This window comes from Macaca nemestrina, chromosome 4, assembly GCF_043159975.1.
Source record: "Macaca nemestrina isolate mMacNem1 chromosome 4, mMacNem.hap1, whole genome shotgun sequence".
Taxonomy (NCBI): domain Eukaryota; kingdom Metazoa; phylum Chordata; class Mammalia; order Primates; family Cercopithecidae; genus Macaca; species Macaca nemestrina.
Window position 1 is genome coordinate 43,470,679 of NC_092128.1, and position 21,995 is coordinate 43,492,673.

General features: G+C 35.3%; 1 long non-coding RNA gene across 1 annotated transcript in view; it reads left to right on the top strand.

Moving 5' to 3' along the window:
- Positions 1–3,929: 3,929 nt before the first annotated feature.
- LOC105475755 (uncharacterized) overlaps positions 3,930–21,995 on the top strand; it is a 47,193-nt gene continuing 29,127 nt past the window's right edge. The window contains exon 1 of the long non-coding RNA XR_983633.2: positions 3,930–4,074. This is a non-coding gene — a long non-coding RNA (uncharacterized lncRNA). The remainder of the gene's footprint in view (positions 4,075–21,995) is intronic.

The window sequence follows — 21,995 nt, forward strand, 5'->3', positions numbered from 1 at the left end:
CTTGTGTCTGTGGTTTTTTGGACTACATGGATTTTAGAGACTAATGCCTGCTTAAGTAGGGTGCAACAGAAACCCACATGCAACCAAGTTAGTCATTTAGTAGTCAGACAGTAATTTTAAACTCCTGGGAAATAATCTACCCTATAAGAAACAAAATCAGAACACACGGAGCTTTTAGGACTCCAAAAGATATAAAATCAAATCTTTAATCAAAGGAGGAAAAGTTTTAAGTATTTAACAATATTACTGGAAATTCTGAAACGTGTTGTAATCATACTAATTGACATGGTCTGATAGAAATAGAAATGTGCCAATTAAAAAATCATAATGCTAATTGGTCGCTCAGAAAAACACACAGTTATTCAATAATTTCACATTTATCACATTATTTTATTTGGGAGAAAATGCATTAAAATTTTTTCAACATTTCATAAACTAAAACAGGTGGGGAACAAAAAGAGAAGACATGCACCCAAAGAAACTAACTGAAACCTGGAGTAGCTGTCTGGGCAAACGAGAAAAAGACTTTCTAATTAGCTCTCTGATGCATCTACAGTCATCCCTTTTTACAGTTCAGGCAGCAGGATCTAGCCTACACTAGTGTCAGGGTTTATGTGTAATCTTCAGGTGTCATTGAATATAAATCTCAGTGAAAATCATGGTGATAGTCAAGAAATAAGCCCTTTCTTCAATTCTGAGCAACATACTGAAAAAACATCATAAGAGTTTGAAAAGGAGTTTTTTTCCCTCTGCTAGATGGAGAGTGTGTTTTTTTTTTTTTCTTTCCTCTTACCAAACTGACAATGATATAAAATTTTCTAACTTAAAAGATTTCTCTTTCATTTTTAGCCAGCTTACTTGATCTGGGGGTTAAGAATAGCTTCCCCTAATGGTGTCAATCTGGTGAAAGAGAAAGAGTTTCTCAGAGGAAGTAGCTAGTCAGTTGCTGTCTGGGCAAAGTGTAATGTAAAGAGAGTGGGACCATCCAGAACCCTCCTCCTCTGTCTCCTGCTTCTTCCACCACGTCCAGCTGGTTTTTCCTCAAACTATGGCTTAAAACTGAGAAAAAAGAAATAGACCTGGCAGAAGCATGTGACAAAAGCTCTATGGAAAAGTACCTTTACTACAACACTGACTCTGTAGCTCACAGCTAATTAATCCCACAATAGAATGTGAGTTGGCTAGTTGTATTTTGAATGTCCTCAAGTGGCTTCTCTTGACGGGACTTGCCACCAAGGGTTTTAAGCTTTCACCCTATTTAATATTCATGTCTAAAGAAGCAAGGTGCCTTGGGATATTAAGAATTTTTTAAAAATTGGTCCTTTAGGTTTCGATTATAATGGAAAATTCAACAGCTAGAGCTGCTGGAGACAAAAGGTGAACAATTCACATTCTGGAAGTAAACTATCAACTATATGCTGAATAGGAAAAGGCATAATTATGGGATAGTGAAGTGACAGTTTTTGCAATTGAGTGGCTAAGTAAATGGTACCCACATAAAGTTAATATCCCAAATGAATTATTCGTGAGAGTAAGGTTCTTCACAATAGAAATACCATTTCAACAAAAGATTTAGTTTGGATGGATGAAAGAGATGAAATCAATTTAAAAAATTAATTTATGGTTCTCTATTTAATAAAGCATCAACCCCTTATGTATATAACTTATTGCCTGTTAGTCATTAGGCCTTTGATATATACTGTGACTTGTACTATATTTAACCCATGGGAAGCAGGTTCAAAATTTGCTAGGAATTTAACTAGCTGTATGTTTTTTGCCAATAGTGTTCTATTGGCATGGTTGTGTGTATACAGCACGGAACTAAAGTGCAACTAAAGACAGAAAGGATTTGTCCAAAATTCTTAGCAAAGCAACTCTTGATTATAAATTCATGTTGTATCTTATGGCAGTTCTTTGCCCGGGTGAAATTTTGGAAAAATTCCCAAGTAATGCTGAGGGTCACTTTTGATTAAGAACCACTGTAACGAGAAGTTAGAATGCGAATGTGGATACTTCCTTACTCTTTTATTTTAGGAATAAAAATTTGAAAAACATTTATTCTTCATTTCCCTGTTTAATTTTCTTGTCTTTTTTTTTTTTAATACTCTGTGTTTTAATCCTTTAAATTTCTTCCTTTTGGTAACATCTACTTAACCATACCCATCAACTTTTCTAAGATGTGCCTGATTATCGTATTTAGGTAATATTATTACCAAATAGGTCAAATATTATTCCTTTCTAACATCTTACTGATAAATGAAATGGGAGAGAGAAGAGTTAAAAAAATAAGGTTCAAGGCACACTAATAGGGCAAGGTGTTTATTGTTATTGCTGCTATTTTTCAAATCTCATGTTCTTTCTACTATCGCACATTGCTAGGGTTCAGTGTTGTCTACAATTAAATAAGTTTCATTCTACCTCCTAAAATAAATGCCAACTCCCAGAAAAGTCTACTTAGTCCTTATCTCAGGATGACTCAACCCTGGCCGTAAGGACAGCTACCTGTATACATCACAAAGGCCAAAAATGCCTTTTTTCACCCTTAGTTTACTAGGAAATTTAAAAAATTTCCTCTGCGTTCAAATAGATGGTGGTAATGGATAAAATGACTCATATTTCTTTGGATTTAGAAAGTGTATTTCCAAGAATCCATTGTTAAAATAAAAATTCCTCTGGGAAGTATAATACGTAAATTCAATATGAGGTATTAAAACTTCCAGCTGGACTAATTTTCCTAGTAATCCTTCATCAGTTTGGCAAGTAGAAGACAGAAAAGTCAATGTATAGGAACATCTGGACTTCAAACTTTATGAGGCTAGTGGGTATGGAAAAGGTCTAAAACATGTAATGGTTCCAAAACTTGCACTGAGATGGGGAAATAATGTAGGGAAATACAGAAACTCTTAAATACCATGTCAGCCCTGGGCATCTGAGAGAAATGGCTGGATGTGGCAACTGTGAATGAGAAGAATAGGGCAGATGAAATAGTACTAAATGCAAACACTAATGCCTTCATATACTTCAGATAGGCTAATGTGGAATACAAACTCAGGCCAAATACATTGACATAGTTTGTATATTTGTTCCCACTCAATTCTCATATTGAATTGTAATCTCCAAAGTGGGAGGTGTGTGGATTATGTGGGCAGATCCCTCATGAACGGTGTACTGATGGCCCTTTGGGGATAAGTGAACTCTTGCCCTAAATTCACATGAGATCCGGTTGTTTAAAAGTGTGTGGCACCTCCCTCCACACTCCACTTGTCTCTTTTTGCCATGTGATGTCCCTGACCCCAATTCACCTTCTGCCGTGATTGTAAACTTCCTGAGGTCTCCCTAGAAGCAGAGCAGATGCCAGTACAATGCTTCCTGTAAAGTCTACAGAACTGTGGGCCAATTTAACCAGTTTTGTTTATAAATTAGTCACTCAGGTATTTATAGTATTGCAAGAATGGCCTGATACATAGGTATTTAATGCAAAGAATGTTAGTTCTAGAAGAGACATAGTATCACTTACTCTAATTTTGATCTTCACAGAAAGGAAAATGAATAGCAGTGATATTAAGTGAAGCACAAGGTAATATCATTTGTACATGGCAAATGTTTTGGTGTAAATTTTTTGTTCAGCTCTTTGCATAGCACCTGGCACCTAATAAAGAGCTCCTCCAAAATATATCCTGACTGACTGCTCACATGGCAGTCATATCTACTTTTATTTGAATGAATTATTGCTAGTGTTTTAATTTATACAGAGCCCTTCCTTGATAAGTAGTATATCTAAATGTGCTTTAAAACCATTTTTCGCTTAATTGTTTTGCTAAATTGCTAAATTTTTTCAGATTTCAACAGGTTTTGAAAAGTGGAAGGTCTTATTTAGGATAATGGATAATTAACACCATATATCAGATGCAGCATGCAGGTAATTTATTTTCTCTGTACTGGTATCAAACATACTGGGAACCTGATCTGACTCCCATCATACATGGATCCAGCATAATACCTGACGTCATTGAAAAGAGATCCTCCAAAAGAAATACATGGAATTATTTCAAGTTACTATTGGTGGACATTTTGGTAAGTATATTTTTCTTGCTAAATCAAGTTGTTGATATCAGGTGGTAGACAAAAAGGGTTTCTAACACCCTAGTGACCAAAGGACATCTTTCCATAAAGAATAATGACTTATTCTTTTTTTTTTCTTTTTCTTTTCTTTTTTTTGAGACATAGTCTCACTCTGTCACCCAGGCTAGAATATGGTGCCATGATCTGGGCTCACTGCAACCTCAGCCTCTCGGGTTCAAACAATTCTCATCCCTCGGCCTCCAGAGTAGCTGTGATTACAGGCATGTGCCACCACCCTAGGCTAACTTTTGTAGTTTTTAGTAGAGACAAGCTTTTGCCATGTTTGGCCAGGCTGGTCTCAAACTTCTTGCCTCAAATGATCGGCCTGCCTCGGCCTCCCAACATCCTGGGATTATAGACATAAGCCACTGCGCCTAGCCAAGAATAATGACTTCTGATATTTCCTTTTTTGCTGTAAATATTATAATTTTCTTAGGAATATTAACCATGATTCTAATGACTCAATCTCCATAACAAACTGTATTTGTTTAACTGATAAAACATGTATATTTATTTTATTTGAATTATGCAAATGAAACTCAAATCATGCCTCCTGTTTATCTGTGGATCTCAAGTATTAAGCCTTAAAAAACTTTGTTAAATGAGCAACACTTATAGACCATCTATATAATTTTAAAAAATAATAAACTCATCTACCTTATCCAAGTATTTTGGATTTGCTCACTATTCTCTTTCTTTCCCCATGAATAAATTCTAACTTACAGAACTCTAAAACAATCTTTTAAAAATCAGTCCTCTTTCATGAAAACCATTTATTTATATATATATAATGACTATTCAAACTACTGTTTTAAAAATTCTTTTTACAAGCATTTCTCTTCCACTAAACACACTAAAATTGGCTATAAAAATGCTTTGAAGCCAGGTAGTAACACTCCTACTATTGGTATATGTCCTTCTTTCAGGTGATGATATGTCACATACTCCATCTCTTTCACACATATGTTTTTGTTGGGAGACAATTCTCCTGGGATCTCTTGTGTTTCTGCATGACTTGTGAGCAGAACCACTGACAATCTTCATTGCAGAATATCTTTGCAAGGTTGCTTGTATAATAAACACCTTGGAAGAACAGAGATAATACCTGTCAGGGCAAAGGGCAGATTTGTTTACTGTCCAATATAATAAAGATTATGCCATCCTCCGGGTGAAGGTCAGCATGTGTTTCTTACTGACTATTATAAAAGACTCTGATTCCTTAAGCTCAGGATGCCACAGTTGTAACACACACCCTCTCCATGTGCAGCATCCACTTGGATGCCTCCACTTCACCCCCGTGCCATTTGGGAGGCATGGGCAGCCGATGTAAGCATGATGTTAATGCCCATGCTACTTGGTGTGCCTCAAGTAATAACATCTTTTTTTTTTTTTTTTTTTTTTTTTTTACTGTGATTCAGAAGTCTGTGGCTTGTACCAGTATCCATAAAACTGTGGCAGGCTAAGTGGTTAACTTCTAAGTAGGGTAAAATCTCAGACCTTGCACAGTTCTTGACAATACTTATGTTTTCCTAGTCAATTCCACACCTACTAAAAACTTCCATCTTATAGATGTATGTTCAATGATTTTAAAAAATTAGCTATACAACCATGCGCACCTTCTCAGATTTTCCTGATTGTATCTGTCTTTCTCTTGGTTAGCACTATCTGGGCTGAGTTGTCCCTCCACAGCACAAGATATGACATCTAGCTGTCTAAGCATCTGCCAAAAAGCTACATGATGAAACCTTTAAGTTAGGTTGAGTCAGCTCCTCTTGCCATGGAAAAACTTCAGCTGTATTTCGTCAAATACTTTTTCTGCCTTGTTCTCTTTGTCCTCTTCTGCTATCCCAGTTATGCTTAAATAACACCATTTGATATTGTATCATAGTTTTCAAAGACTGTGTTCTCTTGTTGTTGTTGTTTTATTATGTATTTTCCTCTTTGTCTTTCAGTGTGGATAGTTTTTATTGCCCTATCTGAAAACTCACTGATCCTTTGTGTATCTTCAGTAAGTCTAAGTGTCTGTTGTGCTCACTAAAGGCATGCTTCAGTGGGCCAGATGCAGTGACTCACGCCTGTAATCCCAGCACTTTGGGAGGCCTAGGTGGGTGGATCACCTGAGGTTAGGAGTTTGAGACCAGCCTGACCAACATGGTGAAACCTTGTCTCTACTAAATAACAACATGGGCTGAGACAACAAGCAAAATATATATACATCTCATTACAAAGTACTCAAGCAATATAAAAGTATACACACACACACACATATATTTTAAGTCAATTTTGTTTCTCCAAAATCAATGTTAATAGTTTGATGTGTACCTTTCATTCCTTTATCTATTCACCTACATACATATCTTTTTCTTTTATACAAATAACATTCCCAAAATTACACTTTTATCTTTAAAATATTTCTGTGTTTATAAATAAGATCTACCTCATTCATTTTGACAGCTATGAAGTGTTCCATTGTATAGCTGCACAAATTATTATTATTAATTATTATTATTATTACTTTAGACAGTGTTTCACTCTTGTTGCCCAGGCTGGAGTATAGTGGTGCAATCTCAGCTCACTGCAACAGTTAAGTTACCTCCTGAGTTCAAGGGATTCTCCTGCCTCAGCCTCCCAGGTAGCTGAGATTACAGGCATGCGCCACCACAACTGGCTAATTTTTTGTGTTTGGTAGAGACGGGGTTTCACCAAGTTGGTTAGGCTAGTCTTGAACTCCTGACCTCAGGTGATCCACCTGCCTCAGCCGCCTAGAGTGCTGAGATTACAGGCGTGAGCCACAGCGCCAGTCTGGTCCCACAAATTATTTAGTTATTCCTTTATTGGTAATCATTTAAATTGTTTCCTGATTTTACTTATTGTGAAACAATTAATGCTGCAATGAACATCTTTTTATATATATCCTTGTGCGTATGTGTGCATATTTTTATGGATTAGATTCCTAAAGGTGGAATTACCAACACTTTGAGATAGGTCCTATTATTTCTACTTTTAAATTAGAAATTAAATTTTAAATAACTTTCCCAAAGGGGCACACCTATAAAGTTGTGATGATGGAATTTGAAACAGATAGTCTATCTTAGAACCCTTTACTCACATATTATGATATAGTGCCTCCTCCAAAATATGCTTATTCTTACATTTTGATTTAAACTGATATATTATCTAAAAATAAGGCTTTGCTGATGTATGTTCCCACCAAACACTAGTTTCCACTCATCTTCCTCAACACTACCTTCTTTTCAAGTTGTTGGAAAAAAAAAAAAAAAAAAAAAAAACAGGCTCTGAAACTGTCCTCAACATCAAACAATGTTTTATCTGCTTTTCTGAATGTTTGATAGTGTCATTGCACCTTGTCAAATCATGAAACTTTCTAGTAATTTTTCTTCCAAACTTGAAAATCCTTTAGAAGAAGGATGCTTCCATGCTGTTATTGTTCAGGGGTAGTTTAATATGAAAAAATCCAAGTTTAATCCTATTAGCCTCAAAATAATAACAATATGCGTATATGTATATATGTGTGTGTGTATATATATATATTTAATATGTGTCCAAGTGTATTCTATATCCTTTTAAACTGAAGCAATTCTTTTTCATTGATAAATTTATCATTATTGGAGTTATTTAACCTCATCTTTTTTGCCAAGTTCATTGTTGAGAGCCTAAAAAGAGCATCTGATCTGGTGTAATGCTAGATTGTCAGTTGTTTTGAATTTCTCTTTGTTAAAAATATTTTAACAAACTGGGAATAGTATATATTCTGTCTTTTGTGTTTTTTTTCCTTTTCTTTCTTTCTTTCGTTTTTTTTTTTTAAAGACAGAGTCTTGCTCTGTCACTCATGCTGGAGTGTGGTGACGCGATCTCTGCTTACTGCACCCTCCGTCTCTCACCTCCATGGTTCAAGCAATCCTCCTGCCTCAGCCTCCAGAGTAACTGGGATTACAGGTGCATGCTACCACGCCCTGCTAATTTTTGTATTTTTTAGTAGAGACGAAGTTTTGCCATGTTGACCAGACTGGTCTTGAATTCCTGATCTCAAGTGATCCACCTGCCTCACCCCACGAAGTGCTGGGATTACAGGCATGAGCCATTGTGCCTGGCTATTCTGTCTTTTTAATAAACTCATGTATGTTCATGGTTGGAAATTTAATTTAGATATATTCACACCTTCTATAAGATTAGTAAAGATTGTTATAAGTATGTTGTATAAACAGAATTATTGGTGCTGTTGACATTTTATGTAACCTTGAATATATTCCTACATTTTCAGAACAATTTGACAGAAGTTAACCTAACTTAGCGGAGACAATGTGTGTGTGTGTGTGTGTGTCTGTGTGTGTGTGTGTGTGTAACCAAAACAATGACTAAAACCACTGGTTAAGTTACAGAAACTAGCTGCTCAGATGGTTCCAGTTTCCAGCTCCTTTGATGAGGAGGATCTTTAGAAGGTGGCAATGGCATGGGGGAATTGCCTTCTTCATGTACCCTCTTTACTTTGATAGGACTACAATATGTTTATTATTGGTTTCCACCATAATAGATCAATCCGTTTACCCAGGATATTTTAGAATTTTTTGTTATTTAACTAAAATTCTTAAGATTGGTTTATAAGACTGGGATTCCATAGATTTTGTTTTTGTGAAAACACAACTACGGCTTTTAGAAACACAAAAAATCCTCTGCTAAATCATTGGTAAAACTTATTATCTAGAAGGCTTGGGCATATTAAGCTTACTCTAGAGAAATGTGAGCATGCAATTTTGGGAAATACAGGTACAGAGGAACCTTAGGGGTTTACTCTTAGGAGTCTGGGAAAACCCAAACTTTGAGTGAGGGGCAGGTATAAAGATTTATCAAATGAAAAGCAACTCTGGACTGGGTTATTGTAAGAGGAGGAGGGAAGGGGACAATTGCAATGGGGGGGGGACAATTGCAATAGGGGGAACACTGTGACTGTAAGATCTGAAGCTTCTGAAGAGTTCAGCAAAAGAGATGTCCTTTTATAGACACAGGGATAAACAAGGCTAGAAAGAGCCAAGTGTGAGAGAGTGGAGTCAAAGAGTGGTATGCTCAGAGAGTAGATCAGGGAATGTTCTCCGGCTCACGATGAGAGTGAACCAAAACTCAGGGACCCCAGAGAAGGAGAGAAGCTTAATGAAAAGTCTGGTTAACAAGCATGTAGCCTTGATTGATCAGCAGGAGTAAGCAGTGCAACTGATCATTTACAGGACCAAAAAAAAAAAAAAAAAAAATAGAATTTATAGGGTCTGTGTCTGACTTTGTCATAAGTAGATAAGAATAAGGAAATCAGTGAGTCTTATTCTGTCTTATGGAAAAGGATGTTTATTATTTAGTAAGCCATTCTTCAGAAATTAAAATAGTAAGAGAATTTCGTAGCTTTCACTGTTTTCCAGAAGCACAGGATTTGAGTAAAGTTTGGCGTTGTTAGATTACAAGTTGTTTTCTTTAGGTAGCTCTAAGAACTGTGTACTGTGCAGCCCTTAAACTTGTATCTCCTGAGCCTCCTGGGCTTGTAGAGCCTGAAGCATGGTGTTTCACATTTGAGCAGAAGGAAATAGGACTAGAACTTCCAGAGAAGTGAAAGGGACTGCCTGTTTACCGGCCTGACTGCCATATCATAAATAATGTGGACTTGTTTAGTACTTTTCTTTCTGAGTAAGGACTGCAGTGGATTCCATGAACTGCTTTCCCTTAAAGACTGTCCTCTGACCCTATGAGGTTTGAGATGTTTAGACATAGGGAGCTAAGGCTTTCTTCTACTTTGTTGCGAATTGAATATTCAGTTTGAATAGTTTCCTATTTTTTTTAACTGACTTTTAAATCCTTCAAAATTCTAATTAAGCTCATCTTCATCTCAGAGCTTGGCTAGCTTTAAGGCAAGAAATAAAGGAAGCTTGCTCACCAGGCCAGGCTTCCTAAGCTCTCACATCTCTACTTGAATTGATTTGCATTATAATGCACATGGGCAGGAAGATAGGTAAATTGAATGTGTGATTAACTGAGCAAAGAATAAAGCCCATATAGAGTTAACATTATTGCTAGGCTACTTGCAGGTCATTTCTGAAGGATAGAAACAGGCACTCTCTAAGAATGAATGTATGAAATATGATGATTATCTTATTGAATATAAAACATTTATTACATCATCCAGTTCCTTTTTATTTAACATGAAATGTGTTAAACAATTTCTAAGATGAGAGCTAATAATGCTCTGTGGAGGTAACCCAGTGCTGGCAAGATAGGAAACCCACTGGATCTGGAAATGATCCTTTTAGTACTAACTGGTAGGTACAGTAAAATAATGGAACCCTACGCAGTACACTAGGATTTTTACATAGTTCTGCAAAAACTGAATTAATGGCTTTTTTGGTAATTTGGTAAAAATACATATCCTACTTATATCTGGCTTTGGGAGAGTGAAACTTCAAACATCTATCTTAAACAAAATGAACCCAAGATGACTTACGTAGCTTTGTGAAGGCATTTTCTGAAAACATGATCCTGTACCTAGGCAGGTTTTTCTTTTTAGCATGTGATAGCCATGTTGCATGATGTGATAGGACCTAGAGCAAACATTCTTTTGACTTTTGAAGTTTTGTTCTCACATTTTTTATGTTTTTTTGTAATACTTTGATAATTTAGACCACTATTAGACCTTCACAATACAATTGCTCAGGTAAAGTCTGCATTAATCATAACAATAAATATTTGATGCTAATATTTCATTGTATTTTTCTGTAAGGGTGTCCATGAACAAATTTTGCATCATCAAGTTAATAGTATTTGTGAAACAACATGATACTTCTGGTTTATCCTCAGTCTTGGTTCTTTCCATTTTACTAAAGTCAGTCATAATAAGAAAATGTTCACTTCATCGGGAAAAATATTCCATTTGCAATTAAAAGCATCCCATATAGCATAAGATTAAAGTGTTTTATAATTGAATTATATACAATAAAGATGTGCTAGAAATGGAGTGTTCATCTATTTAGATAAGATAATATCTTTAAAAAAGACTTGTATTTTTTAAGAAGTCAAGGTTTTTCTTGAATCTGAAAAGCATTGTTGCTGACATTATACGTGCTGTCAACAACATAAGTAAATTAAAGAATGTTACGCCTAGTCAAAGAATTTCTAGACATCTGATAGATATGATTTTTTTTATGAAAACATATAAAGTGTCCAATTCTGATACCTGACTCAGCCTTCAGCTATAACCTAAGGGACAGAACATTAATATATGGAATTAAAAACATTAAGGCTGATACTACTATTTTCCTTTTGCAAAAATAATTTGTAATTACTTGCTAGAGAACTCAGAATACTCATTTTAAAATAGAAGTGAAAACTTATATGATAGCATCTAATTTGCCTACTTTAATATCTGGGGATTTAATTAGATCACAATTTCACTCTTTTTAACAAGTGGTCCTAGCTGTCAAGGGTAGAAATAAAATTTCAGCCAATCAAAATACAGCATACATAAATGGTCACAGTACTACCATATAATAACACAATTCATAGATTCCATGAACAATCCTGAAATCTTGCCCATTGACAAGAATTTAAAGAACAAGAAATGGTACCAAATGAATTCTATCATGTAGTAGCAATTCTAATGAGATTTTGAAATTCTACAGACTTACCCAATGTAGCTACTACACCAAGGCCCTAAAAGCTTTTTGGTTCCATTTAGAGTCCTCATGTCCTTCTGCTTTTGACTTTTAAGGTCATCCATTTTAATTGTAAAAAAGGACAGTGTATTCACCTTGTCAAAGAGAATCATACAAACCTTTGGAAATACAACAGAAAAGTAATTGTGTTTTTTAAATAAAATGCTAGAGAATTATCTGACAAGGTTGCCTGAGGCTGAGGGTCATCTGCCTCTCTCTGGGAATGTAACTTTGTTTTATGTAGAATTCACTCTTGACCAGGGCTCAGGCATTTTACAACTCTGGAACATTCAAGGAGAGCTTTTAGGAAACTAAGGTGTGGGTAATTTTCCTTTATGTCCATAGAAAGTGTAACTCTATATATTCACTGATGGATAAGATTAATCAATTTTCCAATTTCATAATCATATTCCACCATTCTGCTTCAATGGTTGTATACAAGCCCAGTTCCTCATCCCCTTTTTGAACAAGATTTGCCATCCTGCTGGTTCCCTCATTAATGAGTTGAATAAAGTGTCCACAGATGCTCACTATTAATTGGTGAGTATTATATTTGATTTAATACACTAAGAATTATGTTTTAATAACCTAAAGGCTTTTAACAAGAAGAAGAAATAAAAGAAGTAGAAATGTAAGTAGAGAAAGAAGCAGAAGAAGGAGACAGAGTTAAGGGAGGCGAGGTAGAGAAGGAATGCAGCATTTATCTATGGGATTATTCTGGATAGTGCATTCATTCCAGTTATGATAAAATGTTATAAATGTTTTAAATCTCTTAATCAATAAACTGAAATTGTGCTGCCCAAGAATAATTGCCTTCATTTTTCAAAAATGCATAATCTACAATTGGAGCATATAATTAGACATACGGAGTAGACTTATTTTGAATCAAATACTATTTGATATTAAATTATATGGAGAAGAAGCTTTTTATTCCTTACCCAATCTAACTATTAATATATCAAAAAGGTTTTATTAAACTTTCCTATCATACATTTCACTGAGTTTTATTTGGTTATACGTGTTTGTACATACATATATACTTTTTTACTGAAATTAAAATGTTGCTTGCCCATATAAAGTCTTTAGAGATGAGGGAAAAACTGTGCAAATGATGTTTTAAATTGCATTGCTTATCAAATCAAAAGAAAAAAACACACCAAATGCTGGAGTTTAAAGACAGGATTGTATTGATATTAAAACCAGAGAACTTCAGGTAAATTCTTTCTACTCTAGATATCTTTCCACACTAGATACCATACCTCCCTGAAATTAGTACTGGGGGAGAAAAAGACAAACATACACACGCGCGCGCACACACACACACACATACACACACACACATATATATATATATATATATATATACACCATTTCCTCATTGAGGATCTCTTATATAAAAAAGGTCTGCATATAAAAGACAGTCCAGAGACATCTTTGAAGGTTCCCTTTCAAAGCAGCTCCACTTTCCGGTGTGTCTAGGGATTTCTGTTATTAATTGAAGTTAATTTTCTAGGATATCAGTTTGCGGTGCACGTGGGAAAGATTGATAGCCTCTTGGATTCTCGAGAGTGTTGAAAATGACACTGTTCCATCACCGGGTGCCTTTACTTTTATCATCACAAATCAAATTATAAACATCGGGGCAACCTTGCTGGAATCTGGCTTCGGGAGATTTCCATAAGATTAATTAGGCGGCCAAAGCAAAGATGGTAAAATAGAAAGGGGGAGGGGTGGAGGGAGGAGTGAGAGTTGAACCATTCATTCCTCACAGAATGGAAAGTCAATTCAACAATGGGTAATTAGCGTGGGCCACCGATTCTCAAAGGCACTGAGGACACTGGACTCTTTCTCGCACTCTGATGTTTAGTGCCGTATTGTGGACCCCTCATTTAATTAGTGCACTTTGATACCCACAGGAGTTTGAGGCTCCAGGGCATGCTAAACACAGACTGACACCAGCAAGCTTCTGCCTCCTTCCACTCTAATTAGAGACACAATGAGCTGCAAAGACAATGTTTTACTCCAAGATTTCTTCTGCAGATACCTCTGGCAGGAAACAATCATTTATTTTGTGTCTATATTGGTATTCAGATTAAATTGTTAGCATGCAAAAGATGAGCTAAGGGCAGGTATCTACTAAAAATGCTTTGCAGGGTTCAAAAATGATGGGAGCAATTTGTGAAAAAAAATATTTCCCTTTTGGAAACTATTTATTTTGCTCTCGTCTAATTAGAAATAAACTTTAAATCACAACGCATGTTGCATTCTAAAGTAAATGTCAGTACTTTCTTGAAATAGCCGTAATCTCTATGCCTAAACAAATGCTTCTAAAATTGTGTAAAAGGGAGAGAAAGAATAAGAGGGGAACCCCTCTCCTCCTCTGAATTCAATTGCGTTGAAATAACTAGCCAGCACTAGGAAAAATGACAGAGGTCATTTTTACAGGAAGATTGCTAATCTGTCTAGAGGTCTTTAAAGAAAGCCCTGAAATATTTGCAGTGCCAAGTTAAAAAAAATTTATAGTGTTAGTTTTGATGGACAGTTCCATGCTGATTGGAAGAATATAAATATCCCAAGGGAGACTGCATATTGAAAATTAATCTCAGCATCCACAAATACTAGTGTGTGTTGCTTTAGCTATACACAGTAAATCTTGTGCCACTAACATTTAAACACAGGACAAATGTTTCTCTATGGTATTGTTGTCTATGTATTTCTATAAGACACAAATCAGCTCTCAAAATAAAATGTCTCAAAGCATTGCCAACCAAATAAATGAGTGCTATTATCTTTTTATGCACCCATTTGTCCACCCAGCTACCTACTTGTCTATCAATCTATATCTAACTTTTCAGAAAATAAAGCCAAAAAGCCCCAAAGGGGGAAAAAAAGAATCCATTCTAAGATTATGTCTCCACAAGATAAATGTGTCCTAACTAACTTTTGGTGCTCTTTGACACTGAAAATCTTCCCTCCCCATCTTGATTATTTATTATAAAATGGATCAGAAAGAAAATACATTAGCACAGGAAAATGGTCTGTTCTATTGCTCAAAGTTGTGCAAATACTGTTTCACAAACATTTTTTGTTCAGATCCATTTTGAATTTACATCTGAGCAAAGATTGTTAAGTAGGTTTCATCTCCAGTGCAAAACCCAATAGATTGTGAGGTCTCCTGGGAGGGCAGGTTTAAGAAAGATTGTGAATTCAGTGGGAAATAATGCCATAATTATTTAGCAATGCCTTTCTTTTGCTTGGCTTGAGTTGAGGTGAGAGCTGGAAACAGAGGGACTGGTGATATCAGCTTCATAATTTTGTCAACTCTTTTCTAAACTGATGAGCTGTGTGTTTAGACCTACTTTTCTCTCCATTCCAGCTACCAATCACTCTTACAGTTTAGAGAATCCACATCCACATCTAGGGATTGTGTGGAGTCCATCTGATCTGTTAACCTAATTCTACATCTCTGGATAGGTTCATTATGCCATTTTAAACTATATCTTAAAACTATAATCTTCTTTAGGCCTTTTGGCAAACTATGATCTATGATTGATTTCCTTTACAATAATCTTGCTTGTGAACAGTGGACAGGTTCCATGTGCGGCAAAAATCTCAGAATCAGACATCCAGGCCAACACATTTTGATAATGGTCTTGATGTGTTATTGATGAACATTTTCATCTGAAAATGCCCCCATATGATTGAGCAGTTCATGAAGTTCTGGTTTAGTCATTAATAAAACATTGCCCTGCTCATGTCCTCTGGTTATTTTTTGCTTATGTTCCGATCCTGTCCACGTGTCTGGAAAAACCTATACCTATAAAAGGAATACTTAAAATGCATGATTAAGCCTCAATTAAAGAAAACTCTCTTCCTTGTATATTTGAACAAAATAGATATTTTCTAATTTGATGATTACGCCTATGTCAAATACTTTATATTTTAGACAGAAAAGCTATGTTTCCATATTTTGGGGGAAAGAGTTAGCAGTAACATGTACTATACAATTTCTAGTGATAATACTTTAGTTTGCATGACTTAAAAGCAGAATACTCTTTTAAGAATACTCTCTCCCAAAGGTAACCTATTCCCCATCTAAGTTGCTGCAGTAACTGCTGAATAATTAGCTAGCAATACCTTACATATTAATGTTTCAAATCATCCATCACTTGAAATCCTGAATTCAGCCTCAGCACTCTTTCCTAAAAAAAAGATTCATGCTTCCAGCAAAGAAGGCAGGGGTTCTTTTCAAATGTAATAAAAGACAATGCTCTCAAGGAAAGACAATCAGTCCCATTATGAACAGTTTACAAATGGTTAATATGCCTTCCTATTTTCTGCATGTCCTATTGAAAATCATCTCATCTATTATTAAGACATGCACTAGATTATAGGTGCTTATGTGCAATTCTTGATTTATCTTTTAAAGCAACAGACTAAGGAAAAATTATTTGAATATGCAACATCCATAGAAAAGTTGAACTCCATTGGTCACAAAGGTGGGCAGTGTTCCCAAATCACCTATTTACAAAGTAGAATTATATTACATAGATTTGTATTTAGACATCCCTGAAGATAGAAGAATGTTAAGTGCCATGTAGCATTTGGTTAAATGTGACAGCATGGAGCACCACGCTATGACATTATTTTAGATTACAGGCTATGCCAAAAGCCATTTAACAGCACTATCAGAAAGAAGAGACCCCAATGAAAGGTTTCTCTGCTCATCATACTTGCTTTTTAAAGTTTCCCTTATTTCCATTAGCCTATTTTCTTCCTGTTCTTCTCTATCTTCCCTTTTCATTTAGAAATTCATTTCATTCCCTCCTGTATTCAATGATGCTCCTTGCTTCAGGGGCCCTTTATAGTAATTTATTCCATATGCTTAATATCCTTTGTGTAAAAGAGTTTTGCTTTCTTTTTTCCTTGTTCCAACTTTCTAATTTTCAGATCATATCTACTCACTTTTCTGGTCTTGAAGCATAAAGAGTTTGCTTGGATCAATTTTATCAATCCACCTTATAATTTTTAAAACTTCAGTTGGGTTACATGAAGTCTTTTCTTTTCCACAGAGAATTTGCTCAACTTTCCCCATATTTTCTCATAACTTAAGCATTGAGATCTTGTATCATTCACATAATTGCTCCATACTGTTCCACTGCAGAGCAATTAAACCTTGCAAAGGTTTAGTGACCAGCACTGTTTAAATTATATAAGGCAAGGTCTATAAAGGTTCTATCAATAGCAATATTATAATTCCTTCCATTAAAAAGGAATTGACTATGCCAAATTACATTCCCTATTACTTAAAAAAATTCTGTATTACATACTTCAATAAATATTTATTACCTATCATTTGACAATTAGATGTGTGTGTGTGTGTGTGTGTTTTAATAATCCAGTTAAGCCAGGGAAAGACCTACTTCTATGCAAAGCACACTAATGTCTAGATTTGCAGTGTGTTTATGCCCATAGAATTTGGAAGACTGTTTTGGTAAAATCACAGTAAGTCATCTCACAGAAAACTTATTTAAGCTTCTTTTACCCCATTAGATAATATTGGCACATTTTAAGTAAATAGATATTTCCTTTATGAAACTTTCTGCCTATAAGTTCCTTTATTTCCAAATGCTAAAAATGTGGAATATTTATACACAACACGGTCAAGTAAACAAGAAATATGCCCTCAAAAAGGTACAGTTTAGATAAGGTATTTCTGATTAAAAAATCACTTACTACTTACAAATTTGAAGGCATTTAATTGAATACTGGTTTTGATTTATAATAAATATTGAAATAAAGTCTTACAGGTATTAGATGATAGAAGCTTTGAAAACATCTTTGTTAGACTCTTTCTCAGAAAGAGAAATAATGCTTATTTTTAAAAGCCTTGTTCTGACCTTTACTTAGTCTGAATTAGGTGACTTGGGAAAAACTAGTTCTCTGATAACTGCACTTACTTAAAACTTGTTCAAATGAAGTTAAATTATAAAATGATTATTTTTAAAGACAATGAAAAAAGCCTTTTAGAGGTTTTTATACACCCAGATGTCTACAAATTGCTTGTATGTAATAGTCAGTATTAAAGCTCTGAATGAATATGGATGGAGGGCAGTGTGCAAACTGCCCAGATCCTCATATTATCCTAATGACTTGGAGCAGCAATTCTCAACCGGTTCACTGTCTTCTGCTGTCTGAAATATCACTTTGATGTTGACTGGTAATCCTTACAGAGAGAGGCCCTCTGAACAAGAAATTTCAACACAGACATTCTGAAACCACTATTCATTTCCAAAGTGACTTTATTTTTTACTGAAGAGCAAAATGATGGGCGGTTTTGCAATGGGGTCATGAAAACATTAACTGTTCTTTTCCTTAGACCCGTGGTTCTCAACTCATGGTGCATATTAGAATCACCTGGTAAGCTTTAAGGCATGCTGATGGCCATATCTAACCTCAGATCAATTAATTTGGTCTTTAAAAGTGGACTTTGCAAATTGGTGTTTTAAAGCCTGGGTAATACTAACGTGTAATCTGAGTTGGGAAGCATTTATTAATATTTAAATCAGTGGTTCTCACCTGGGTTGAGGGTGCGTCTTGTAAATACTAGATTATATCTTCTAGGATGCACAGAATATGGGATGGGAGCCAGGGGCCATATTTTCAAAAGTTCCTACAGATTATATTGCTATCTATATTATGTTTCTCCACAAAAGAAGCTGATTGGTATGTTAATATGGATTTTTACAAAGCTCACGAAGTGATTGTGGTTTGCCCTTCACTCACATTTAAGAATGACTTATATTATTTATTCGAGCACATATGCTTTGAGAATTATAGCTATACGAAGACTCACCCTGAACTCCCCAGTGTTTTTTCAGAACTGGGGAGACATGCTATTTCTGCCTATCTGTTTCTCAAAGTGTTTCTTTAGAAAAAAAAATCCTGTGGTGGGATAATAGTTCCTCTTTCTCCCCACCGAAATATCTTTGATCCAATAAGATTGGGAGATGTCATTTCAAACACTTCTAAATAGATTTATTAGTGCATAATTTATCAGATCCATGTTGATTCACACATCTAGAGGTGTGAACTTCAAACTTTAATGTGCACACAATTCTATTTTGTGACACGGTGGAAAGAATCTTAGCCAGGAATCATACCACTGCTAATAATTAGTCAAAACAGGAAGAAAAGGTACAGGAAATGAATTAATATTTATTGATTTGCTACTATTAAATAATCTGCTTAATACACCTATGAGGTAGGTGATAGTTCTACATTTTATAGATGAGAAAACCGAGGTTGAAAGAGATTAAGTAACTTGCTCAAAATCACAGAATTGTTAACTGAGAGCTAGTTTCTGAATGTCTTGTTTTCAAATCTGTGTTCTTTTCATGGTATCTTCATTTTTTCTTTCCTTTCTTCTTTTAATACAGTGAGATGCATAAGCTTTAAATGTATAGCTTGAAACATCTTAATAAATGTTTGCACTTTGGTAACCATCACTTATAGCAAGACTAGTGTATTTCCATACCTCAGAAATTTCCTTCATACCTCTTTCCAGATAATAGTCCCTCTCTAAGAATAGGCGTTATTTTGTCTTTTATCCCTATTGATTAGTTTTCCCTGTTTCTGAACTTCATATGAATGGAAATATACATTGTATGTTCATTTATGTCTGGCTTCTTTCAGTAAATATAATTAATTAGAGATTCATCCATATTGTTATACATATTTCTCATTTGTTTATTCTTTATCCTATTGGTGGACATTTAGGTTGTTGCCAGTTTTTTGCCTATGATGAGTAAAGCTTTTATAAATGTTCTTGTAAAATCTTTTTTTAGTGGACATGAACACTTTCCTATATTCCTTTAGGGTATGTACCCAGGAATGGAGTTGTTCTTCCATAGGATAAGCATAGATTTAACTTTATTAAAAACTGTTGGACAATTTTCCAATGTAGTGGTACCATGTTCAAAGTATTTGTTCTACCAACAATGGACAATAGTCCCAGCTGGTCCACATTTTCCTTCCTTTTATTTCTTAACTGTCTTTTTATTAATTTCTTTCTAAATATACAAAATCAATGAAAACGAAAGCATAACCCTCCTAAAAGGCTATCTTAGAATTGTATACAAAATATTTGGAAAAAATTTCCCTCACAAGTGGATGTATGCCAATCCTGGCAAATTCTACTAAGGTGATTTTTCAAAACAAACAAATGCACACAATGAAATGATCATCATAGAAGCCAGAATAAGGGTTGAATGCAGCTTTTGACAAGAGGAGATAAATAGGAATATAAGCAAGCAAGATGCCTTAGAAGAAAAAGAAGGGATAAGCACAGGAGGAGCAGGAGACATCAAAAACAAATACAAGTGTAGATAGAACAATGAAAGCATGTTGCAAGGTGGCTGGGATCTAGAATAGGTGAATGCCCCAAAAGGTTTGCTTGGCGGAAACTGAGCAAAGGAAGAGTGGACAGGCAGCAGAGCAGTCAGGAATTGCTTACTCCAAATGGGTTCTACTGCTTAAAAATCAAGCCTGGAATCATACTTTTAAACATCTATTTCCTAAGACGAGTCTCTTTCCCCAGCCCTTGCTTGGTAATAGACTGATGTGATTTGAGCACCCACTTTTGTTCATCAGTAACTCTCTTTCATTCATCAACCTGATTTTGGTTCAGATGCATAATTTATTCAGTCCTTTTCTCCCATGTATGCTGAACTCAAGTGTGGACTCATTCTGGTTTTGCTTCCTGCAATGCTGCCTCAGGGCTGTGGTCTCCCTTTATATAACATGCTTTGCTTTCTAGGCCAAATATTCAACAACTTCTCTTAGTCAATTTTAAGAGCTCAGCAGTATCATCTAAATCTGGAGTTCTAAATCGGTCTCTCCAGGCTAAATTTAATCACAAATCCCAAAAAGGCATATAAACGACACTCACAGCATGAGCTTAAAAGTAACTCTTTGAATGACACTAAAACATAAATAATACTCAGCTGCACTTATTGACTTCCTATTCTTGTCGATTGGCTCAATTTGGCCATGGGTATTATTTCATGTTTTTGGAGAGTTTGCTATATGCAGTGATATAACATTTAGACCCAGCCTGTTATGACTAGCTCTCCCACTTGCCCCAAGAAATTTTTTTAAATCCATTGATAGGACTAAAGCATAATGAGCAGCAACTGTATTAAGCTTTTTTCTATCAGCACACATGATAAGGATTCATGCATGTAAAAGCACATAGAAAGAAATTGGCCTTGCCACCTTGTTAAGCCTTCTTGGAGTAGTCACCACTTGGTAATTCATGACCACAAAATAAAAACGATCCGCAAATTGTAGGGTAGTTTATTTTATTTGCTCATCTCTCTTATGTTTAATACATTGCTGAGCAGCAAACTGCAGATGGATATATTTGAATACATGAGGTGTCATAAACCTGTGATGCAGATTACATCTGATCATTTAGGTCCAAGTTACTGCTATGGTCTGGATGTTTTTGTCCCCTTAAAATCCATACTTTGAAACCTAATGTTCAGCGTAATGGTAACAGGAGGTGAGGCCTTTGGAAAGTGACTAGGTCATGAGTTGCTATCTTCTTAAATACTACCTAATACTATGTAGATATTATTGTCTAAAGTTAGTCCAATACAGAGTGCAGTTGATAGATTTTGCTAGTTATTTGGATAATAAAATAAGAATTTTACCAACTTTTTTTCAAATATCAACTATGATTAAATAAAACAGGAACTAATCTACGAAAGTTATATGTGGAATATAATTATATGACAAAGGATTTCAACAAAATTTTGAAACCACCACCTACATTTTATTATTATTATTACTATACTTTAAGCTCTAGGGTACATGTGCACAACATGTAGGTTTGTTACATAGGTATACATGTGTCATATTGGTTTGTTGCACCCATCAATTCGTCATTTACATTAGGTATTTCTCCTAATGCTATCCCTCCCTCAGGCCCCCCCCGCCACCGCCGACAGGCCCCGGAGTGTGATGTTCCCCTCCCTGTGTCTGTGTGTTCTTTGTTCAACTCCCATTTATGAGTGAGAACATGTGGTGTTTGGTTTTCTGTTTCTGTGATATTTTGCTGTGAATGATGCTTTACAGCTTCATCCATGTCCCTGCAAATGACAT